At 43.6% G+C, this 22,518-nt stretch overlaps 1 protein-coding gene across 3 annotated transcripts in view; it reads right to left on the minus strand.

Moving 5' to 3' along the window:
- Window positions 1-22,518, minus strand: part of VRK2 (VRK serine/threonine kinase 2) — a 1,303,788-nt gene that overhangs the window by 379,684 nt on the left and 901,586 nt on the right. The gene's annotated exons all lie outside the window — the stretch shown is intronic.

The following is a 22,518-nucleotide window of genomic DNA, read 5'->3' on the forward strand; positions in this document are numbered from 1 at the left end:
TCTCATCCAATCATCAAGGTTCCTTTTGAAGAGGGCCAATGAGGCGCTCTACTTGACATGTATGGGCAGTCTATTCTAGAGTATGGGGAGTCTCTGAGTCAGGAACCTATCCCTCCAGCATGTTTTGTTCATTGTGACGACAAGGTTTAGATCCCTGGAGCATGTGGCTCTGAGGGATTGGGATTTCTTTAAGTGGAGCATGTCCAACAGCTCAGGGTTTGACATGGCCTTGCATGTTAAGCAGAGATCACCTCTGAGTAGACGATACGCCACAGAGTATAGCTGGAGTTGTTTTAGATGGTCAGCATATGGCATCTGCTTTAGGCCTGTGATTCTTTTAGTGAGGTATTTCTGTGGCCTTTCCAGCTGTTGCAGATGTCTTATGAGGTACATACCAAACGGGGCATTATACTCTATAATGGGTCTAATGAGGGATGAGTACAGTGGGACAATGACCTCCTTTTTTCTGGATGAAAAGCCCTTAGTGATAAGGTGTGCCACATAGAAGGATTTCCTGACTGTTGTGGCGATGTGGTTATTGAAAGTGAGACCACTGTCCACCTGTGTCCCTAAGTCTCTCATCACACTTTCGATGTATAGTGTCCTGCCACCTATGTGGTAATTCATGGGTACATGTTTTTTTCCAAAGGGGATAACTATACATTTCTTGGCATGCAGCCTTGACTCCCACTGAACATTTGCTAGTGGGAAAAAAGTTAATATCTTTTGAAATATAACAAACTTAGCATTTTTCCTGGCTTTTGTTATTTTGTCTTATTTTTCACACCTACTTGCTTAAGCCAAGGGCATTAATCTAGATAATCATCCTTGTAAAAGTAAGAGAACATTAATTCTACATATGACATAATGATTGTACTTTTAACCCCCCACCCCCACCCCAGCAGCTCAAGATCACAGCATGGTAACATTAAACTTGCTTTTGTTCAGCCTTTCTTCTTCTATTCTATTATAAAGCCTATATTTCTTCCAATTAAAAAAGTGCTGGTTTACTTTAATATCCTTAACACATACAACAGTCACTGAAAATACTCCCCCCAGCATTTGAAATACCCCTGACTATACCCTGCCAAAACTGCTTTACTATATATCATGCAGTTTATATCACGTAATGTTTTATACAAATAATAAGAACAAATATTGCTTTACTTACAGTTACTTTTCCCCTAAAATGTATTTCTAAATAATTTATTTATTGACTTTTGATTACCATGAAATTCTGACTGGGTAGGTGCCCATTTTCAGCAGAGGCCCTGGGAGAACAGTTCAAACTATTACAAAACCATTTTAACAACAATAATTTTGCAATCATCAAAAAATATCACATTAATGATATAAAGTGGGGTATATATTTTACAGTCCACCAAGAAAGTCAACAAAAGTGCAGTCTTTTTCAGCCGCTTTTTCTTGCAAAGTTATATCTGACAAATGTGATTATTCACTAATTTTAGAGTTGCTGGTCTCCTCGATGTTCACAGGTTCATAGGTATTTACTAAGCTAAGAAGTGACCTACGGGTTTGTATCTAACCTCATGAATTTGTCAACAATGCTTGAGTAGGGTCTTGCGTCAAATGCCTTGGCCAAGTCAATATAGTCGGTGTGAACCATTCTGCCCTCATCTATTGCTTTGGTGACCTTCTCAGAGAAATCCACCAGGTTGAGTAGGCATGACCTGCCCTTGATGAAACCAAACTAAGTTGGTTCCAGTGTCTGGAGGTTTACCACATCATTACTGGTAATTTCCATGGCTTTGCATATGTGACTAGTGAGACTTATGGGTCTGTAGTTTCCAGGGTCTGTAGATGGCCCATCTTTGTGCATAGGGATGACTGTTGCTGTTCTCCATTCATGAAGCACTGAGCCTGTTTGGAGACTACAGTTAAATAGCAATTCCAGAGGACCTGATAGGCCATGTTTCAAGCTATTTAGAAGGCATCCTTTGATAATATCTTGGCCCATTGATACAGTGTTCTTGGTCTTAGAGAGAGCATTAAAGACCTGTTCCCTAGTGATAAGCAGGGGGAGTTATATTTGATGGCATTTCCTGAGGGAAGGTTGAGGAGGAGAGACGGGTAAAGTTGGAGCTGAACTGGTCAGCCAGTAGGTTTGCTATATTTTCTGACTCAGTACAGATGGCTCCATTTACAATGAGCTCTGCACATAATTGTCTATTGCCTTTGAAGTTGAGGACATAGCTAAAGAATGCTTTGTGGTTCTCATTGGCCTGGGAGGACAAATTTACCTCAAATTTGGCTTTGGTAGACTTTATTTATCCTCTGAGTTGTTTGCTTAGTTTGATGAGAGTGCTTTTATCCTGCTAGGTGCTGCACCTCCTAATTTTGCCATGATTTTCATCTCCAAAAAACAGACAAGTCTAAGATACTCCTGATTCTTTTAGTCAACTCCTTTATTTTTTTGTTTTTCTTTCTCACATTTTTCTTTAGAACACTGGAAAAGGTCTCACTGGAAAAATCTCTCCCCTTCTGTTTGTTGGCTCACTTTTTGCTGGATAAACTTTTTTTACTTCCTCTTTAGCTTGTTCTGCATCCAAAAATGTCTTTGATCTCCCAGGAAAAAAAATATTCTGAAGACAAATGGATATAGCAGCTTTAATCTCACACCTGCCTTAAGATATTCCGACTGCTGTCATACATTTGCTTCTCTTCTGCTTGTTGTACAGTGAATAAACATTTGCTGTCTCCAATTTTTAATACTTTTCCGTGCTGTTGCAGTTTTGTCAGGATCAACTCTTTCTGCTAGTATGGCTGCATATTTACTAATGCAAGTCTTGGCTGCTTTCTCCATGCCCTTTTAATGAACACATCCTGCTGTGGAATACCAGTCCAGTTGATTATTTGTGCTTTCATAAAATTAATATAGTCTGTTCCTTCCAGTTTCTATGGTACAGCAGAAAATCTCAAGTTTTCTCTGTGTGCCCTGTCTTCTAACACTACCATTTTTTCAAACAGATCTTCATGAGTCGTCTCATACTAAGACACTGTTTTCATTTCAACCTCTGAATTTTTGCAGTTTTAGCAGTTCATCTGAATAGCTAGCTACAGCTTCTTGTGTTTTTTTTCCAGATTTTTATTTGAGTTAATATACTACTTCCAATGTTTCATTTATTTTAATCATCCCTCAGTACATTTGATTTGTTTTTCCTCTAAATTACTGGAAGCCATCTCTTGTACCAAAGCTGAGGCTTGAACTGCTTTTCCAAACAGCTGCAGGATTTTTCCCAACCAGTGTTTTCTCTTCACCTTTTCTGGTTGATTTTCTTTCAGGTTCTCTTAATTTCTTCTTTGCTGGGATCCATGCAGTGTACTTACTACGTAGTAACTGCATTTTACTCAAGTGGACAGTATCACTGACTCTTATTTCTCAGTATCTTTTTTCACACTAGGAGAGCTACAATTAAGCTGTTGATCAGTATGCAGCTACGTTGAAATTCTATTACCATCCATTTCTTAACGTAGTTCATTATCCTTTGCCTTTTTCTGTCCTGGTAAGGTAATTTATATTCCATTATAATACTAACTGCATCCATTCTAACTAATAAATATTACTATCAATAATAATGTCTGATATGTCTTTTGCACATAATATTCCATCTGTCAGCTTACATAACTACATGTGCAGCTGACAAGTACAATTTCTATATATTAACACCTTCTCATCCCTTTTAGAACTCATCTTACCGCTTTTCAAATTCAGCAATTCATAATGCATATCATTATCTTTCTAATGCACACAAACCATGCAGACTTGTATACAATTTCAAATAAAACTCTTCCATTTAGGAGCTAAAGCTCCAGTTCAATGGCACTACCACAAGCTCTACCCAGTTAAAATATAATGTTTATTCTACAGTGCAGGATTTCACCTAATGTTATTCTAAAGCTAATATGTCTCTGCTGATGTCTAATCTCGGTTTCTCTTCTCAGCGTATTAAACCATTTGAATACATTACACAAAATATTTTTTGCTAGCTCTAAGAAAAACGCCTGACCAGGCTTCAACTAATGCTTTCTCATACTGCAACCAATGAGCCACTGTTTGCACAAATAAAATAATACATTTCCCTCTTTTTTAGTTTCATTTTCCTTTTTCAATAAGGTGCATGCCACTGCTCTTTAAACTTTGTCTTCTTTCTCTGTTATCCACTGAAAAAGTCATTTAGAGAACACTATTTTTTAATCAATTTCTGACTGTTTCCATTTATCAGTTTCTTAACTTCCTCTCAGAAAACAGACACTTTTATTAAATGTACATGTATTAATCGGTTGGCTGTGGTAACCATTTAAAACCTTCAGACTTCCACTGCTTAGGCCAGAAATGTGGACACTAGGTGGACATAAATACAGACTTATATATACTATGTCCAAGACTGTCATTTCTAATATTCCTTTTTTTTCTGAGGTATGATAATCATGGAGTTGATATACGAAGCAATGTTTGATATTCACTCCTCCCCTGCTTTTTCATTTTTTTTTTTTCAATTTCTTGGGGCTCGGTAAGGCGAGTCTCGAGCTTTTAAAAGGGAGACATTTACCACTTTATACACAAGATTCAATTCATAGCAACAAACATGTTTTTGTTTTGTATCTTTTCCTATACTATACAAGTGTAACTCTTGGCTTATTAAACATGTGTTGCTTAATTTGTCCAACAGGCACTCAAGGCACCTCCCTCCAAGAAACAGAGCAATTAAAATACTTACAATATTCTATTCCTGCCTCAAAGGTCCACATATTTAACCACAATAAAATGTAAGGAATACGTTGCAGTTCTCCTACTTCTGTTTTAGAAAGCTCACTATCTCCCATCCTCAACTTGATCTTCACCCTCTCTCAGTGCCAGCATCTAGCTCAAAATCAAGTTTCTCCTTAATGTTCTAGTTAATTCCTAAGATTCTCTCTTTCATACATTTTTCTTTGAAATGGTAGTAATTTGTTGGCATTTCCTCTTCTTAGCCTGGTTAACTGACAGAAGGCTAAGAAACTGAATCCCATTCAGCTTGATTTTTTTTATGTTTACTGATATTTCCCACTTCCTCCACTGTATGTTCTGTTTGCACATTCATATTTAACCCAGCAGGAAAAAAAATTCTAAAATTTTCTGAACATAACAGCTTGAACCTCAATCCAGCCCCACAAACTCTTTCTCCCAGGATAGATGTACTTGTTTTCTGCCTAGTATAAAAAGTACAGTTTTGTACCTACCATAAATGTAGATGTTCGAAGATCCACATTGCTGCAGTCCTTACTTATGGGTAGTCCGCTGTCCTCGGTCGGCCCGAATACCAAAGTATTAGGCTGACGTCGGTCATGGGCGCTCAGATCTGACATCAGAGCGTCAGGGTATAAAAGCGCATGACCGACGTCATATCCTCAGTCTTTTCTTGCCCCAGATGTCAGAAGGCCCTAAAAAGAAAGGCCACAGCCAAAAACAGAATACCTCCCAAAAACAGGCCCAACAACAACCATCACACAAACCATATAACCATGCCAAACTACAGAGGGAAGGAGAGGGTAATTGGACTGCAGCAATGTGGATCTTGAACATCTACATTTATGGTAGGTACAAAACTGTACTATGTTCTTCATCTCACATTGCTGCAGTCCTTACTTATGGGTAGAATCCCAAAGCAACGGGAAATGGAGGATGGCAAAATCATAAAGCATTAGGGGCTGCTAAAATTCCCTGTAATATTGCAGTGGCAAATCCAGCCCTAGACTTAGAATAAAGAGGAAGGTGGTAATGTTTAGAAAAAGTATGTACTGAACTCCAAGTAGCTGCTTCCAAAATATCTTTTGTAGCTACCCCCCTTAGAAAGGCAGTAGAGGTGGCAGTAGCTCTAGTGGAATGAGGTCTGATTCCAGCCGGAATCTCCTTACCATGATGGGAATAACAGAAAGAAATACAAAACCCAATCCACTTAGAAATAGTTTGTTTTGAAACAGGTTTACCCTGAGAACCCAAAGCAAAAGAAACAAACAACTGCTGAGACTGTCTGAACTCCTTGGTTCTGCTCAAATAATAACGCAACTGCCTGTGAATATCCAAAGTATGCAAAATCTTCTCCCCTTTATTTTGGGGGTTTGCATAAAAAGTAGGCAAATGAATAGTTTGGTTTAAGGCCACACTAGAAACCACTTTAGGCATAAAGGAAGGATTAGTACTAAAGATTCCCTATCCCTATGAAAAATCAGGAAAGGCTCCACTGCCATAAGGGCCTGCAATTCAGAAACCCTTCTTGCAGAAGTAATGGCCAACAAAAAGGCAGTTTTCCAAGACAAATACTTTAACTCGGCCGTAGCTGCAGGCTCAAAAGGTTGTAGAGTAAGTTTTTCCAACACAAAATTGAGATCCCAAGCAGGAGTAGGAGCTCTACGTGGGGGTCTTATGTTCTTTGCCCCTCTAAGAAATTGCTTAAACAAAGGATGAGAGAATAAAGGAGGGTCACAATCATAGTGAGCAGAAATGGCTGCAGCATGAATCTTTATAGAGGAGAAAGACAAACCTTTGTCCAGTAATTCAGTAAGATATTGAAGAGAAGCGCTTAAATTAGGCTTGGAAACATCAAAATCCTTCTCTTTGCTCCAAATAAAAAATCTCCTCCATTTATCAGCATAAACTTTCCTTGTACTAGGCCTTCTGGCCTCCAAAATAACATTCAAAACTTGTTGTGGCAGCTGAGACCCTCCAGGGTCTAAAACAGAATATGCCAAGCTGTGAGATGCAGAGACTGAATCCTGACATTGAGGAAGTGACTGCCCTCCTGAGACAAAAGATGCGGAATTAAAGGTAGAGGCCATGGAGGCTCCGTTACTAAACTCCTTAGAAGTGGGTACCAGTGCTGTCGAGGCCAATCCGGTGCTATCAGAATCATGGATGGTTTGTCTTGTCTGGCCTTCAAGAGTACCTTGGGGAGGAGAGGCAGAGGTGGAAAGGCATAGACATGAAGATTGTTCCAACTGAATGATAGAGCATCCAACTTCCAAGCAGTGTGATGAAACCTTTTTGTGCAAAACTTTGGCAACTGGTAATTTAGTGGAGAAGCGAACAGATCTATGTCTGGAGTCCCCCATAACACTGTCAACTGGTGGAATACATGAGGATCCAATTTCCACTCGTGAGGATCCACTATCTGTCTGCTCAACACATCTGCTAAGGAGTTCTGTGCTCCTGGCAGAAACCTTGCTTGAAGATTGAGGTGTAAACTGAGAGCAGTCTTCCACAAAATCATCGCTTGCCTGCAAAGAGGGTATGAATGGGTTCCCCCTTGCTTGTTGATGTACCACATGACAGTAGTGTTGTCTGTTTGAATCAACACCTGCCCTGGGTGAAGGAAATCCTTGAAAGCCATTAATGCAAACTGGACTGCTAACATCTCCTTCAAGTTGATATGCAAATGTTGAAGTCTGACAGGCCACGTGTCTTGCACCCATTTTCCATTGAGGTGTGCTCCCCAAGCCTTGTCCGAGGCATCTGTCGTTAGAATCTGACTCGCCTCTGGTCGGGTCACAGAGAGTCCCTTGTTTAGGTGACATTCCTGAGCCCACCACAAAAATTCCTTCTGAATGCAAGGTATTATCTGAATGACAGTGTCTAGATCTTGGCAGTGTTGTGTCCATACATTTTTGAGATACCATTCAAGCTTCCTCATATGCAGTTTATCATTGGGAAGCACCAGAATACAAGATGCCATGAACCCCAAGGCTTGAAGGACTGTCCTTGCAGTCAGCCTGGACTGTAGAGACATTTGATGGAAATAAAGAGAAAGGCTTCTTTGTTTGTCCGGGGTCAAAAAAGCCATCTGGGAAGCTGTATTCAGTCTCACACCCAGAAAGCACATGTCCTGAGAGGGTACTAGACTGGACTTTGTTTCGTTCACAGAATACCCTAGGCATCTTAACACTACCATCACATATTGTAGATGATGAAGAAGTTTGTCTTTGTCTTGAGCAATAATCAGGCAATCGTCCAAATAAGGATAAATCTGTATTCCTCTTAACCTGAAAAAGGCTATCACTGGAGCCAGAACCTTTGTGAACACTCTGGGCGCAGTAGATAAGCCAAAGGGCAATGCAGAGAACTGATAACGTAAATTTCCAGCTCGAAAACGCAGGTACCTCCTGCAACTGGGCCTGATAGGAACATGTAGATAAGCCTCTTTGAGATCCAGAGTTACCATCCAGTGGTCTTTTCCCAACAGAGGTAAAAGCTGTTGTAACGTCAGCATCTTGAACTTTGGAATGTCCAGATAAGTGTTGAGGATAGATAAATCCAAAATCGGTCTCCACGTGTTCCCTTTCTTTGGAACTAGAAACAGGCGAGAATAAAATCCTAGGCCCACTTCTGACAGAGGAACTGGCTGTATAGCTTCCATTTGAAGAAGTAAAGAAATCTGTGAGCCTCTAACCTTTGCCGAGGAGGAACATCTGGCATGCCTTTGAAAGGAGGCAATGTATGGAAATAAAACTTGTAGCCTCGGTTTATAATGTCCAATACCCATTTGTCCTGGGTGACTAAAAGCCAGTTTTGCTTGAAAAGTGCTAACTTTCCTCCCAAAGGAGCTGCCAGGCAAGAGGAATCTGGCAGCTGAAAATGCAGGTCATTGGGCCTGTTTACGAAAGGACTGGCCCCTGCCCTCACCTGCAGACTGGGCAGGCGAACTCCATGTTCTAGGTCTGAAGGAACTCTGAGGTCTGCCCCTACCACGTCTAGATCTGCCCCTAGACTGAGAATCAGAAGAAGGGTAAGTCCATCCTTTAGTAGGCCAATTTCTACTAAACTTTGGAGGTTGCACCTGCAAAAAATCTTTAACAGTCTGCATAGACTTAGCCTTGTCCTCCATTTTCTTCAATACAGACTCTACAGGAGGACCAAACAAAACTTCAGACTGTAAAGGGGCATCCAGAATTCTAGTCTTAACAAGCTCAGACAAATTCTGATCCTTAAGCCAGGCGTGCCTTCGAATAACTGAACCAGTGGCAGCCACCCTAGAAGAAGCCTGTAAAGCATCAAAGCCACACTGTAAAGAATGCTTGCCCACCTGTTCAGAGACATGTACCAAATCCTGCAGTTCTTTACACTCAATACCCTCTGCTAAAGCATCCACTTTAGATTTTAGCTGAGAAAGAAGGAAATTCTGATATTTCAACATATGAAACTGGCAATTTAAAGCCCTCATTGCTAACGTAGAAGAGGTATACACCTTCTTACCCCATCTATCCAAAGCTCTAGCTTCTTTATCTAGAGGAACCGGATTCTTTACAACAGAAGCTCTAACACCCTTAGGCCCCTGACTAATAGTTTCTGGATCTGCCCTAGGACTTTTATACAGATATTTATGAGCCTCAGGCACCCTGTAATACCTGTCTGGTTTGACTGGCGCAGGAGGCACAGAATCTGGATTAAGGGAAGCCTCCAAGAAAACATCTTGAACAACATCCAAAACTGGAGGTATAGCTAAGGGTCTATGCTGTGGTAAAAACAAAAATTCCCTAAGCCTTTTCCGAGAATCAGAGAAATCCTGTCCTTCCCACTTAAAATGCTCCCTCATGGAATGTAAAGTTTCTGAAAAAGAAAAATCCTCAGGAGGAGAAGCAGAAGGAGTGGAATCCTCTGCATCAGAATCCGAATAAGGAGGAAATTCTTGAATGTCTTCCACAGAAGATTCTGAATCATCTGAGGCCTGCTCCAAACTTTCCAACTCTAGCTCTACCCTGGGCCTCTTATCAGGAGGGGGCATAGAACCTCTAATTAAAGTAATCAAATCTTCTGCCATTTTAAGCATGTGCTTTTTAGGCACTGACCCTGAGGAACCAGTACTGACACCAGAGGAAGGCAAAACAGACCTGCCCTTAGAAGGAGCCTTAGAAATAGTAGCACAAGGCCTAACCACCCTAGGCACAGTAGGGAGAATAGTAACCTGTGAGGCCCCTTCAGCCTGACCTAAGTCCTGTGAAGCCACCTCTTGCAAAATCAAAGTTTCTCCCTGAGTCTCAACAGAAACTTCAGCCGGATCCACCTGTTCCCCTGTAGCTTCTAATGGACCGGCGTCCGAAACGGACGAATCATCCTGCCTAGGCTTCACAGATTTGTCTTTGCGCTTCTTCGTGGAAGCGGGCGTCGGAGGATCCGACGGCATATTATAATTACACCGCTTGCCAAAGACTAACCTAGCGCAATCTAACCTCCGTTTTATAGTGCGCTTATTGAACCTAGCACAAAACCGACACCAATACGCCGTGCTCCGGTCCCAAACAAGGAATACAAAGTGAGTGGTAATCCCAATGCGGTATCTGTTTCCCACAAGAAATACAATTATTCACTTTTTCTGACATCCGGTAAATAACTGAGGCAAGAAAAACAAAAATATTCCCCAACGGGGTACTTAGCCCAACTTGGTATCGGTCTGAAACTCCGAATTCGAAAAATTTCAGAACGCCGAACGGCACTTGCAACGCTGCTTCTGCATCGGACCATGCGGCAAAAAAGACTGAGGATATGACGTCGGTCATGCGCTTTTATACCCTGACGCTCTGATGTCAGATCTGAGCGCCCATGACCGACGTCAGCCTAATACTTTGGTATTCGGGCCGACCGAGGACAGCGGACTACCCATAAGTAAGGACTGCAGCAATGTGAGATGAAGAACATCATTCATTTCCATGTTGATGTCATCAGCTTTAAACACCTTTCCTCTATGCTGCATTTTACTTTGGCTTATCTTGTTCTGCTGGTACTCGCCTTACCGAGCCCCAAGAAATTGAAAAAAAAAATGAAAATGCAGGGGAGGAGTGAATATCAAACATTGCTTCGTATATCAACTCCATGATTATCATACCTCAGAAAAAAAGGAATATTAGAAATGACAGTCTTGGACATAGTATATATAAGTCTGGATTATTTGCATCTTCACTAGAATAGGCCTCACTTGTTTCCTAATAGCAAGATTTGGGGCATATATGCAATGTGCTAACTCAAATAATGTAACCAGTGCTTTCATATTATGTCTAATTTGGTATAATTGATATACATCCAAACAAACTGAGAAACTGCACAACTGAAAGCAAAGTCCTCATTAGTTTATTATGAAGCACTTTTCGTTTGAATATTATTCAGTACTTCATCATATAAAGTCTTATTCCAAAACATCAGTTTAAAACATTTAAAAAAATGTGATATCATTTTACCCAATGGGTATCAACTACTTATTAAACCATATGTAATGCAATTATCCTACTTAACCCTACACATTCCATATACAACTTTAGTCTCCAAATTTTTCAAGGTTTTATCTTGTTTTAAAAATTTTCCTAATGAACAAAATATGGTAAAAATATATATAATATATAATAAGAAATTATATAATAAAAAATTGTTAGCAGTATACAAAAAAAGAAGTTATGTACTCACCATAACGTTCTATCTGAGTAGGTAACTTCATTTGTCTGCAACCTGTGGGTATCGGGATCCGTCCTCGGATCCGAGCCGGCAGCTTTACCTAGCTAAAAGATCCGAGCTCCTAGCTCTTCCCCCTACCCATAATCCCCTGCTACACATCCCCCATCCTCAGATCGAGTTTGCCTATAAAAACTTCACAAGACCCTCGAATGAGGCCAGTAACCCACTGCCTAACAACATAAGCAATCCTATCCCATGGTTAAGAAGCACGAAACTGGTTAGGGGGAATGGAGGGGGGGTCGGTTGCAGACAAATGAAGTTACCTACTCAGATGGAACGTTATGGTGAGTACATAACTCCTTTATCTGAAGTAGTTAACTTCATTTGGTCTGCAACCTGTGGGACAGAGTCCCCAGCTACCTAGAACCCTTGGGCAGCCCTCAAGGAAGAATATTCCGGAGCACTGCAGAGCCAAAGGAAGCCCTACTCCTGGATATCATATCCAATTTATAATGGGAAATGAATGTATGAGAGGAGGACCAAGTAGCTGCTGAACATATGTCGTCTATAGGGACTCTAGACCAGAACGCTGCAGAGGTAGCTATGGATCTGGTTGAATGAGCATGGATTCCCACTGGTACCGGTTTGTTTGAAGCTAAATAGACCTGAATGATGCATTGTGAAATCCAGCTGGCTAAAGTAACTTTGGTAATAGGTTTACCTAGAGAAGACTTGGCAAAGGACACAAACAATTGATCAGATTTGTGGTTAGTTGCTGTCCTGTGCAAATAAAAACACAGTTGTCTATGTACATCCAATTTGTGTAATGTGTATTCCCCTTTGTTCTGAAAATTGGGGAAAAACACTGGCAGATTAATAGACTGATTAATATTCTACTCTACTTTAGGGAGGAAGGAAGGATTAGTCCTGAGAGAAACTCTGTCCTTATGAAATATTAGGTAAGGGGATTTCATACAGAGAGCTTGAAGCTCAGACACTCTCCTGGCTGAAGTTATTGCAATCAGGGAGGCTGTTTTCCAAGATAAAAATTTCAACTGAGCAAAAGCAGCCGGTTCGAAAAGGGGGGCCCGTCAAAGCCTGTAGGACCAATGTTAAGTCCCATGGTGGGACCGCAGACTTAACTGGCGGTTTTAACAGAAAGGCGCCTTTTAAAAAAAGTTTTGCAAATCCTGGTGGAAGCCAGTGATCCTACATCATCCCCAATATGAAAATGAGAGATGGCTGCCAAATGTACTTTAACCGTAGATGCACTGGCTCCCTGATGAAAGATATGGGGCAGAAAATCAAGAATCGTCGGAATAGAGACAGTAAAGGAGTCTAAGCCCCTGTCTTTGGCCCAGATGGAAAAACGTTTCCATTTACTACTGTAGATTTTTCTGGTAGAAGGTTTGTGTGCTGCTACCAGAATAGCTTTCACTGGTGATGAGATACCGGGAGTCCTTGCTATCAGCGGAACTGGATCAACCAAGTCGTGAGCTTGAGGTCGCCCAGGTTTGGGGGTTGTAATCCCGCAGGATGAGAAATTAGATCCGGAATGGGATCTAAGATCCAAGGAGGAACTACACTGTGAGACCGCAGGTAAGGGAACCAGATCTGGCAAGGCCAGAATGGGGCTATTAGGATTATCTTGCTTCCCAACCGATGGGCTTTCTGCAGGAACTTCGTCATTAGCAGAAGCGGGGGATAAGCATAAAGGAGACCGGGGGGCCAAGCATGAACCACAGTGTCTCTGGGGTTCTCCCCTATTGGGGGAATTAGAGCGAAAAATTCTCTGCACTTTGTGTTTGACGGAGAAGCAAAAAGATCGCAGGAAGGTAGACCCCATTTGAGGAAGATTTGTTTCGCTACTAACGGGTTTAGAGACCACTCGTACGGTGTGAGGATCAAGCGACTTAGCTTGTCTGCAAGGATGTTGGGCCGGCCTGGAATGTGCGTTGCTACCAGAAAGTGGTTGGTGGAGGTCGCCCATTCCCAAACTCTCATAGCCTCTCGGCAAAGGGGATAAGATCTGGTTCCTCCCTGTTTGTTGATGTACCAGACTACAGCCATGTTTGTCGGTCTGAATTGCAATAGTTCCCGGAGGAAGAAGGTCTTGTAGGGCTTGCAACGCCAGAAGCACCGCCCACATCTACAGAATACTGATATGCAGAATGGTCTCTGAGGGAGTCCACGTGCCTTGGACAGTTCTGCCCATAGCGTGCCCCCCCACCTGAGGCAAGAAGCGTCCGTGGTCAACGTGGCTTGGGGCTGAGGCATGACAAACGGTCTCCCCTCTCGCAGCTCCTAAGAGTGAAGCCACCAGAGAAGGGAGTCCTTGCAAACCCTGCTCAAGGGAATCAGGGTGTTCAAGGGGTGCAGTAAAAGTGACCATTGGACCTGAAGAGTCCACTGAAGAATTCTCATGCGCAGTCACGCAAAGGGCGACAGACCAATGGCTGCCGCCATGGAGCCCAGAGCTCTCAGGACTAATTCCACAGGTGGGGCTGGGGATTGGAGAATTGCCAAAACATGAAGAGACAAACTGCGCAACCTGTCTGTTGTTAGAAAGGCCTTGGAGTGGCGTGTATCTATCTTGGCCCCTATAAATTCCAGAACCTGCACCGGATGAGGGAACGATTTTTGAAGGTTTACAGTAATACCCAGATGCTGAGTAAGGGCCAGGGTTTAACCCCTGGCACAGCAGAGCTGATGCCTGGTGGAGGCCGTTTGGAGCCAGTCATCCAGGTATGGAAAGACCCGAATGCCCTGAAGTCTCAGGTGGGCTGTGACCACTGCCATGACCTTGGTGGACACCCTGGGGGCTGAGGTGAGGCCGAACAGAAGAGCCCTGAACTGATAGTGACTGGCTCCCAGCCGAAAGCGGAGGAACCTCCTGTCCATTAGAATGTGGTAGTACGCATCCTTGAGGTCTATGGAGCACATCCAGTCGTTCTCCCATAGGAAGGGGAGAATAGATTGCAGAGTGACCATCCAGAATTTCTCTTTGGGGATGAACAGGTTTAGAGATGAGAGGTCTAGGATAGGCCTCAGGTCCCCCGTCTTTTTTGGCACTAAAAAGAACCTAGAGTAATTTCCCAATCCAGACTGGCCTGGGGGGACGTGCTGGATGGCTCTTTTTTCTAATAGCTTCGAAATTTCTGAAGCTGCCGCCTCCCTTTGATCGGGTGGGACATTGGGGAGGTGTTTCAAAGAAGGGGGAAGACTCAGAAAGGGAATGGAATAACCTCTGGATATAATTCATAGCACCCACCGATCCGTAGTAATGGACTCCCAAGTTTGGAGGTGCTCCGACAGATGCCCCCCGACTGCCTCCAGAGAGGGACAGTTGGGTAAGCCCTCAGGGCTGTTGCGCGGGCCTCTCCGAGAAAGGTTCTCGAGACCCGAGATTCCTCGGCCCCCCTCTGCCTCTGGGCCGGCGTCCACCTTGTCCTCCTCTGCCTCTGAAGGACAAGGGGTCCGAAGTGGGACGGGACTGCTGTGATTTCCGGAACCACATCTTCTTTTGTCCCCTCTGGTTCCTCGAGAAGGACCGTTGGGGGTTAGAGAAGTGGATCCCGACGGCAGACAGCATCTTCCCGTCTTTCTCGCTTTGGATCAGCGTGTCGTGGACGGTCTTGCCAAAGAGCGTAGAACCGTCAAAGGGCGTGTTCGCGAAGGATGCCTTGAAGGGTTCCGCAAAATCGCAAAGGTGGAGCCAGGCATGGCGCCGCAGAGCGATGCCTGCTCCGCTGGCTCTAGCCACTCCCTCCGTGGCATGGGAGAGTAGCCGCATAGATGTATTAGTAATAATTTTCAGACTGGCCATGCGAGCCGAAAAGGTGCATTTGTCCTCGGCCACCATGGACACCGGGGGGGCTCCAGCATATTCCTTAATCAAGTCTCGTTGGAGTCTGATGACGTGTGCCATATAGTTCAGCGCCCTTACAGAGAAGGTAGCTGAAGCAAACATCCACTTTCCAATGCGGTCCAACGTCCGAGATTCCTTATCTGGAGGGTGGACCAAGGAACTCTCCTGCACTAGTTCCTTCTTGGTGGCAGCCGCCACCACCATGGCATCCACTGGAGAACCTTTAGACCATGCCAGCCTATCATAAGGGGGACTAAGTATTTTGTCTGGCCTTCTGCCGATTGGCTCCACGGTGTCCGGCTCCTTCCAAGCCCTGGTGGTAATTAAATCCACCAGGGGGTAAGCCGAGGGGGACACCCAAGAAGTAGAAAGGCCTGCATCAAACGCCTCCAGGAACACAGACTCGTCAGAGGAAGGTTTTTGGGCAGACCACCCTCCTCTGATTCATAACATCTCCATGATGTCTCCAAAGGAGACATCCTCAGGGGGTGACCGTGGGGAACCTTCCCCTTCCTCCAAGTCTGTGTCCTCCACGAGGGACTCAGGGGAGTCCAGGTGCCTCCTTTTGCACTTCCGTTTGTAAGGAACCTCCTCGGTCGGGCTATCCGAGGAGGGCTCACCCACGGGGTCTTGTTCCTCTAAGGGAACAGACTGGAGCACCGATGCAGGCTGTCCCTGTGGCCGGATGATGAAGGACAGGCCCAAATGCGCAGGGGTGACAGATGGATCCGCAGCCCGGACAGGGGATCTGGAAGTCCTCGACAGCACCCTCTCCACTACATCAAACGCTGAGGGCGAACCGCTCTCCCCTGGCTCCGAGAGCAGCCCCCTCGGCTCCGATGCAGGGATTGGCGTCGGAGCCGAAGCGGTCAGACCCGAGAGGGAAGTGTGCTCCGACCTAAACGGCACCGAAGACACAGTTCCCCCCACGGATCCGACGCTCGGCTCTCGGCCCCGAGAGCTAGGATCCGACATGCTCGAGGGCATAGTCGGCGTCGAAGTAATCAAGACTGTTGGCGCCGATGGTTCCCCGGTCTGAAACGACACAGATCCAACGACTCCAAAACCCTAAAACGGGTCGGAGAAGGAGCGATCGGGGTAAAGAAAGGGGCTGAACTCCCCCCCCCTCCGCAGGGGGGCTGGAGCATCCCCATCTGCATTTGAGCCTGCAAGAAACGACGCATCATCCAGTCCAAATCAGCGTCGGTCAAGCTTCTGGTGGATCTGGAGGAGGTCGTAGAGGCGGGCCTGGAGGGCCACCTCGAGGGAGACCGGTTCTCCTCTTCCGGCTACGGGGAAAAGCAAGGAGAACGGAGCCGAGAATGAGGAGAAACAGAGGCCCTCTTAGCAGGACTAGCTATCTTCGCTGGCGGGGCTGAGAGATGAGACTCAGCCCGCCTTTTATGCTTGTGCCGGTCCTTCTCTCTCCTTTTTTCTTTAGAAGAGGAAGAAGAGTCCCCCTCCCCCTGTGAAGCAGAGGGAGTTTGAGTCCCCAACAAGGGAGGGGGATTGGAAGGCACTGAAGCCACAGCCACGACCGGTGCCTTAGAGGGAGAGGAGGAAGAAGAATCCAGGGGCAACAATCCCGCCAGGATTAGCTTGTTCCTCCTATCCCTGATAGCCTGGGGGTTGAAAGCCGCACACACCTGGCAGCTGGTGGATAAATGGGCCACCCTCAAGCAAATAACGCACTGAATGTGGCCATCGGCTGGGGACAGCTTATGACCACACTCAGTGCATTTAGAAAAAATGACTTTAGGCCCTTCAGCCATCACACAACACACTCACGCACTAGGGGGAGGGAATGAAACAAAATTTGAAGTAAATTTACCACAAAAAAATACGCTAAATATATTAGTTGATAAAGGGGGCTAAACAAAACACACACACCAAAGAAATTTAGAAAAAAACGATTTAAAAGGATTTTATCAAACTGGAAATATCTCACCCACGCCTAAGAGCTCGTCTCTAGAAGCTGCTACAAGCCACGGCAAACTATATCTGAGGATGGGGGATGTGTAGCCGGTGCTTATGGGTAGGGGGAGGAGCTAGGAGCTCGGATCTTTTAGCTAGGTAAAGCTGCCGGCTTGGATCCGAGGACAGATCCGATACCTACAGGTTGCAGACCAAATGAAGTTAACTACTTCAGATCATATATACGCCATATAGTGTTCCACTTATCTCAACAAACTCTTAAGTTTTAACAAACATGAAATTGAACAATAGTTATTCAAGCCTGGGTATGCGCATGCATTCAATTTGACCTGCCATAAAAGTCCTAGTTTCTCTACTAACAAGGAGTGTGGGCCTCCTCTATTATCAGGTTCCACTTGGTCAATGCCTCTGAATTTAAAATTATTCTGGAATTCTACAATGTGCTTGGCTAATGCATTGTCTACTTTAGCTCTGTTCATATACCCACTCTTTGGGTTTCCTATCGGTCTTCCCAACATAAAAAGCTGGGCATTGTTGACACTGGGCTAAGTAGACAATCAGTTTAGAATTATAGTTAAATTTTTTATTTACATTATATTTTATGTTCCTCACCTTAAATGTTTGACCTATGTCTATGTGCTTACAGTAAGAGCACATCTCACATCTGAACATCCCTGGATACCTAGTCTTTGGAGGTTTCCCATGTTCTAATAGATTTTTCAAGCTGTGCCGTCTTTTAAAAACCACCTGGGGGCTTTCACCTATTTTTGCTCAAAATGATAACTCCCCAACAATGAGGCTCCCGCTTTTGTAAATAACATCCTTTACGCTGTATGCATCAATACTATATGGTGTAATGAAGCTTACTGTGTATTTGTTTGCTTCAATATTGGTTGGCCCACTAGTGTTTCCCCAGTGGACTTCATCCACAACTGATTCTAACGAAATATGGGTAAAATCTCTGTTGAGGCGTGGTTTATATATACCTCTATTTCTCTTTATTTTGACCTCTTCTACTAGCTCTAATATTAATGAGTCAGGGTATTGCTCTGCTTTCTGCTGATCAGCCACAAGGTTACTTCTCTTTTTTCCTTACCAGCTTTCTGTTAATTTTCTAGTTTTATTCTTTTTTTTTTTCTTCACATCCAAGTGCTGTACGCACTACTGACTAACAAAATGAATAAAAAAATCTATAACTTTTATTGGTTGTTTTCTGAAGTATTAGTTTACAAAAGATGAAAGCTCTAATTAACTTGTCGTTCAGTCAACTGCTACCTTGAAGTCACTTTGCTTTCCCTTCTTTATGTTGTCCCCACCTGTGACGGATCCACACAGTCTACCAGTTTTTGCTATGCCTCGAGTCACGTATCGCTGTGCATGTTTAATTATTGTTAGGCTGATTATTACTAGCTCTTGATATGCCACTACCTCACTATATGCTGCTAATATTGTAACAATACAATATGCTTAAGAGCAGGCCTTGCTCACTGATTACTGGTATTACTGAACTTTTGTTAACCTATAAGTTGTTTATCAGCTTAAAAGATGTTTACCAGAATGTGGGGATTTCAAAGAGGAACTATATCACAAGGTTGTGAGCTAACTGTTCTTTGAAAAAGGGAAGTAGGGCACAAGACCAGACATTACGAGACTTGTTTACAACTTAGGAAATGATCTGTAATTTTCTAAAATATTCCATCAACTTATGATGAGCCTGTAATGTCAGATCTTTCTACAATATTCTATCAACTCAAAAAGACTATAAAAGCTCAAAGGCTAAGATGAAAATCATCATCAGCATCCAGATTTGATCACAGCACCAGCCTGAACTGAGCTTAGAGACATTTCGCCAGTGTCAGCCTTGCCTTGACTGAACAGATAGCTGCACTGGATAGGATTTGAAGTTTCCCTATCAGTGGCAAAGATGATTTTGTTTATGCATATGCTTGTAAGTGCATGATCTATTAGTTTTTCTGTTTATTTAGTATTAGCTTTACTGTTTATTTGAAAAAGTTTTGCTTAATAAATTGTTAAGTTTGAGCCTTGGTGTCTTGTGTCATTTCAACTCCTGTACTAACCTCAGATTTTAAAGTAACAGACTAGTGCACTTGGCATAGTCAGCAGGATCTGGGGTTTACAGTGGAAATGTCACAACAACAACCAATGGTTTTTCCTTTAAAACACCTAGGCATAGGTAAGAAGGATGCTGCATTAGGCACCCCAAATAAGTTGGGCATTGATACTACGTTGACAGCATTATTTGGGAAGTGGGATCCTCTTGCTAAGGTATTGAGTCAAGTTTCACCTCCTCCTTCCCCAAAACCCTTGCAGGAAAGACCTAAGGCAGACCCTGATAGTCTAGCTAGAGCTTTATCGGAGCTAAAATTGGATGATAAGGGGAAAAAGGTGAAGGAAGGGGTGGGAGCAGCCGGATGGCTGTTCTTTGAAGCAATTCAGGAATTAGACAGAGATGTAGAGAAACTAAAAGAAAAAGTTTTAGAATTAGAAGAGCAATGTAGAGAACATACACATAGATTGGATAGAGATGCTTTGGAGAAGGCAAACATGGCACTTGTTAAAGTAGGGGAGGAAGCTGAACACTGGAAATCTAATTCAGTGACTCTAGTTACTTGAATAATTCAACAGCGTAGACAACGAAATGGGAGAAAACTACGCCATCCGCCCTCAAGGCCTCGGGTTCGTGCTTTGCTGTGTAAGGCAGAGTTTGATCCTGAGGAGTGGGAAGGTGATCTCCCCTCAACGGATGAGGGTGATAGTGATTTTGAAATAGTAAATTCTCCGTCAGTGGAGGCACGCCCAGTTATTGAGAAAAAGGGACAGTATACTGGGGGGGCAGCGCCACAACAATGGGTTGAGGTGCGGAGTTATACTCAAGCTGAATTATTGAATATAATCCAAATCTATAAGCAAAGGCCAGGGGAAACTGTTTTAGCATGGTTTCTTCGGGTTAGGGACACAGGGGGAGAAGCGGTGTCTCTAAATGCTGAAGAGATGCACCAATGTGCATGTTTGGTGTTTCACCCACGTTTAAAGCAAATAGTAAACAATGTGAATCATGATGATCCCCAGGTGAATACACTGGTGGTGTGGTTAGCCTCGGCTTTCCGCGCTACTTGGCCTGATGCTACAGCAGTAGCTGACGAAAGTACAGTTTTGTACCTACCATAAATGTAGATGTTCGAAGATCCACATTGCTGCAGTCATAACCTGTGGGTAGTCCGCTGTCCTCGTCAGATCTGACGTCAGTGCGCCATGGTATTAAAGCGCATGACCGACGTCATATCCTCAGTCTTTTCTTGCCCCAGATGTCAGAAGGCCCTAAAAAGAAAGGCCACAGCCAAAAATAGAAAAATCTCCAAAACCCATGTACAAACAACATCTACAACCCAAACCATACAATCACTCCAAACTACAGAGGGGAAGGAGAGAGGGAAAATAGGACTGCAGCAATGTGGATCTTCGAACATCTACATTTATGGTAGGTACAAAACTGTACTATGTTCTTCATCTCACATTGCTGCAGTCATAACCTGTGGGTAGAATCCCAAAGCAAAAGTAAAGGGAGGTTGGCAAAATCATAAAGCATTGGGAGCTGCTAATATGCCCTGTAAGACTGCAGTGGCAAACCCAGCCCTAGATTTGGAATAAAGAGGGAGATGATAATGTTTAGAAAAAGTGTGCACTGAACTCCAAGTAGCTGCTTCCAAAATATCTTTAGTAGCTACACCCTTAAAAAGCAGTAGAAGTGGCAGTAGCCCTAGTGGAATGAGGTCTGATTCCAGCCGGAATCTCCTTACCATGATGAGAATAACAAAAAGCAATACAATGGCCAATCCACTTAGAAATAGATTGTTTTGAAACAGGTTTCCCCTGAGAGCCCAAAGCAAAAGAAACAAATAACTGTTGAGACTGTCTGAACCTCTTAGTCCTGCTCAAATAATAACGCAACTGCCTGTGAATATCCAAAGTGTGCAAAATTTTCTCCCCTTTATTTTGGGGATCAGCATAAAAAGTAGGCAAATGAATAGATTGGTTCAAGGCCACATTTGAAACCACTTTAGGCATAAAAGTAGGGTTAGTACGCAGGGAGACCCTATCCTTATGAAAAATCAGGAAGGGCTCAACTGCCATTAGAGCCTGTAATTCAGATACCCTTCTAGCAGACGTAATGGCCAACAAAAAAGCAGTCTTCCAAGACAAAAACTTTAACTCAGACGTAGCTGCAGGTTCAAAAGGAGGTAAAGTAAGTTTTTCCAACACAAAACTGAGATCCCAGGAAGGAGTAGGAGCTCTACGCGGGGGTCTTATGTTCTTTGCCCCTCTAAGGAATTGCTTAAACAAAGGATGAGAGAATAATGGTGGGTCACAGTCATAGTGAGCAGAAATAGCTGCAGCATGAACTTTTACAGAGGAGAAAGACAAACCCTTGTCTAATAATTCTGTAAGATATTGAAGAGAAACACTCAAATCAGGCCTGGAAACATCAAAGCTCTTTGCTTTGCTCCAAATAAAAAATCTCCTCCATTTATCAGCATAAACTTTCCTTGTACTAGGCCTTCTGGCCTCCAAAATAACATTCAAAACTTGTTGAGGAAGCTGCGACCCTTCAGGTTCTAGAACAGAATATGCCAGGCTGTTAGATGCAGGGACTGAATCCTGACATTGAGAAAATGATTGCCTGCCTGAGACAAAAGGTGTGGAATTGAAGGCAAAGGCCAAGGAGGCTCCCGTACTAAACTCCTCAGCAGAGGGTACCAGTGCAGTCGAGGCCAATCTAGAGCTATTAGAATCATGGAGGGCTTGTCTTGTCTGACCTTCAAGAGTACCTTGGGAAGGAGAGGCAGAGGAGGAAAGGCATAGACGTGGAGATTGCTCCAACTGAATGATAGAGCATCCACTTTCCAAGCTGTTGGATGAAACATCTTTGTGCAAAACTTTGGCAACTGGAAATTTAGTGGAGAAGCGAACAGATCTATGTCTGGAGTCCCCAATATCACTGTCAACTGTCGAAATACATGAGGATCCAACTTCCACTCGTGGGGATCCACCATCTGTCTGCTCAAAACATCTGCTAAGGAGTTCTGTGCTCCTGGCAGAAACCTTGCCTGAAGAGTGAGGTGCAAACTGAGAGCAGTCTCCCACAAAATCATAGCTTGCCTGCAAAGAGGGTACGAATGGGTTCCCCCTTGCTTGTTGATGTACCACATGACAGTTGTGTTGTCTGTTTGAATCAACACTAGTCCTGGGTGAAGTAGATCCT

The sequence above is a fragment of the Protopterus annectens genome, chromosome 1.part2, assembly GCF_019279795.1.
Source record: "Protopterus annectens isolate FY-2018-M chromosome 1.part2, PAN1.0, whole genome shotgun sequence".
In the NCBI taxonomy this organism is placed as follows: domain Eukaryota; kingdom Metazoa; phylum Chordata; order Ceratodontiformes; family Protopteridae; genus Protopterus; species Protopterus annectens.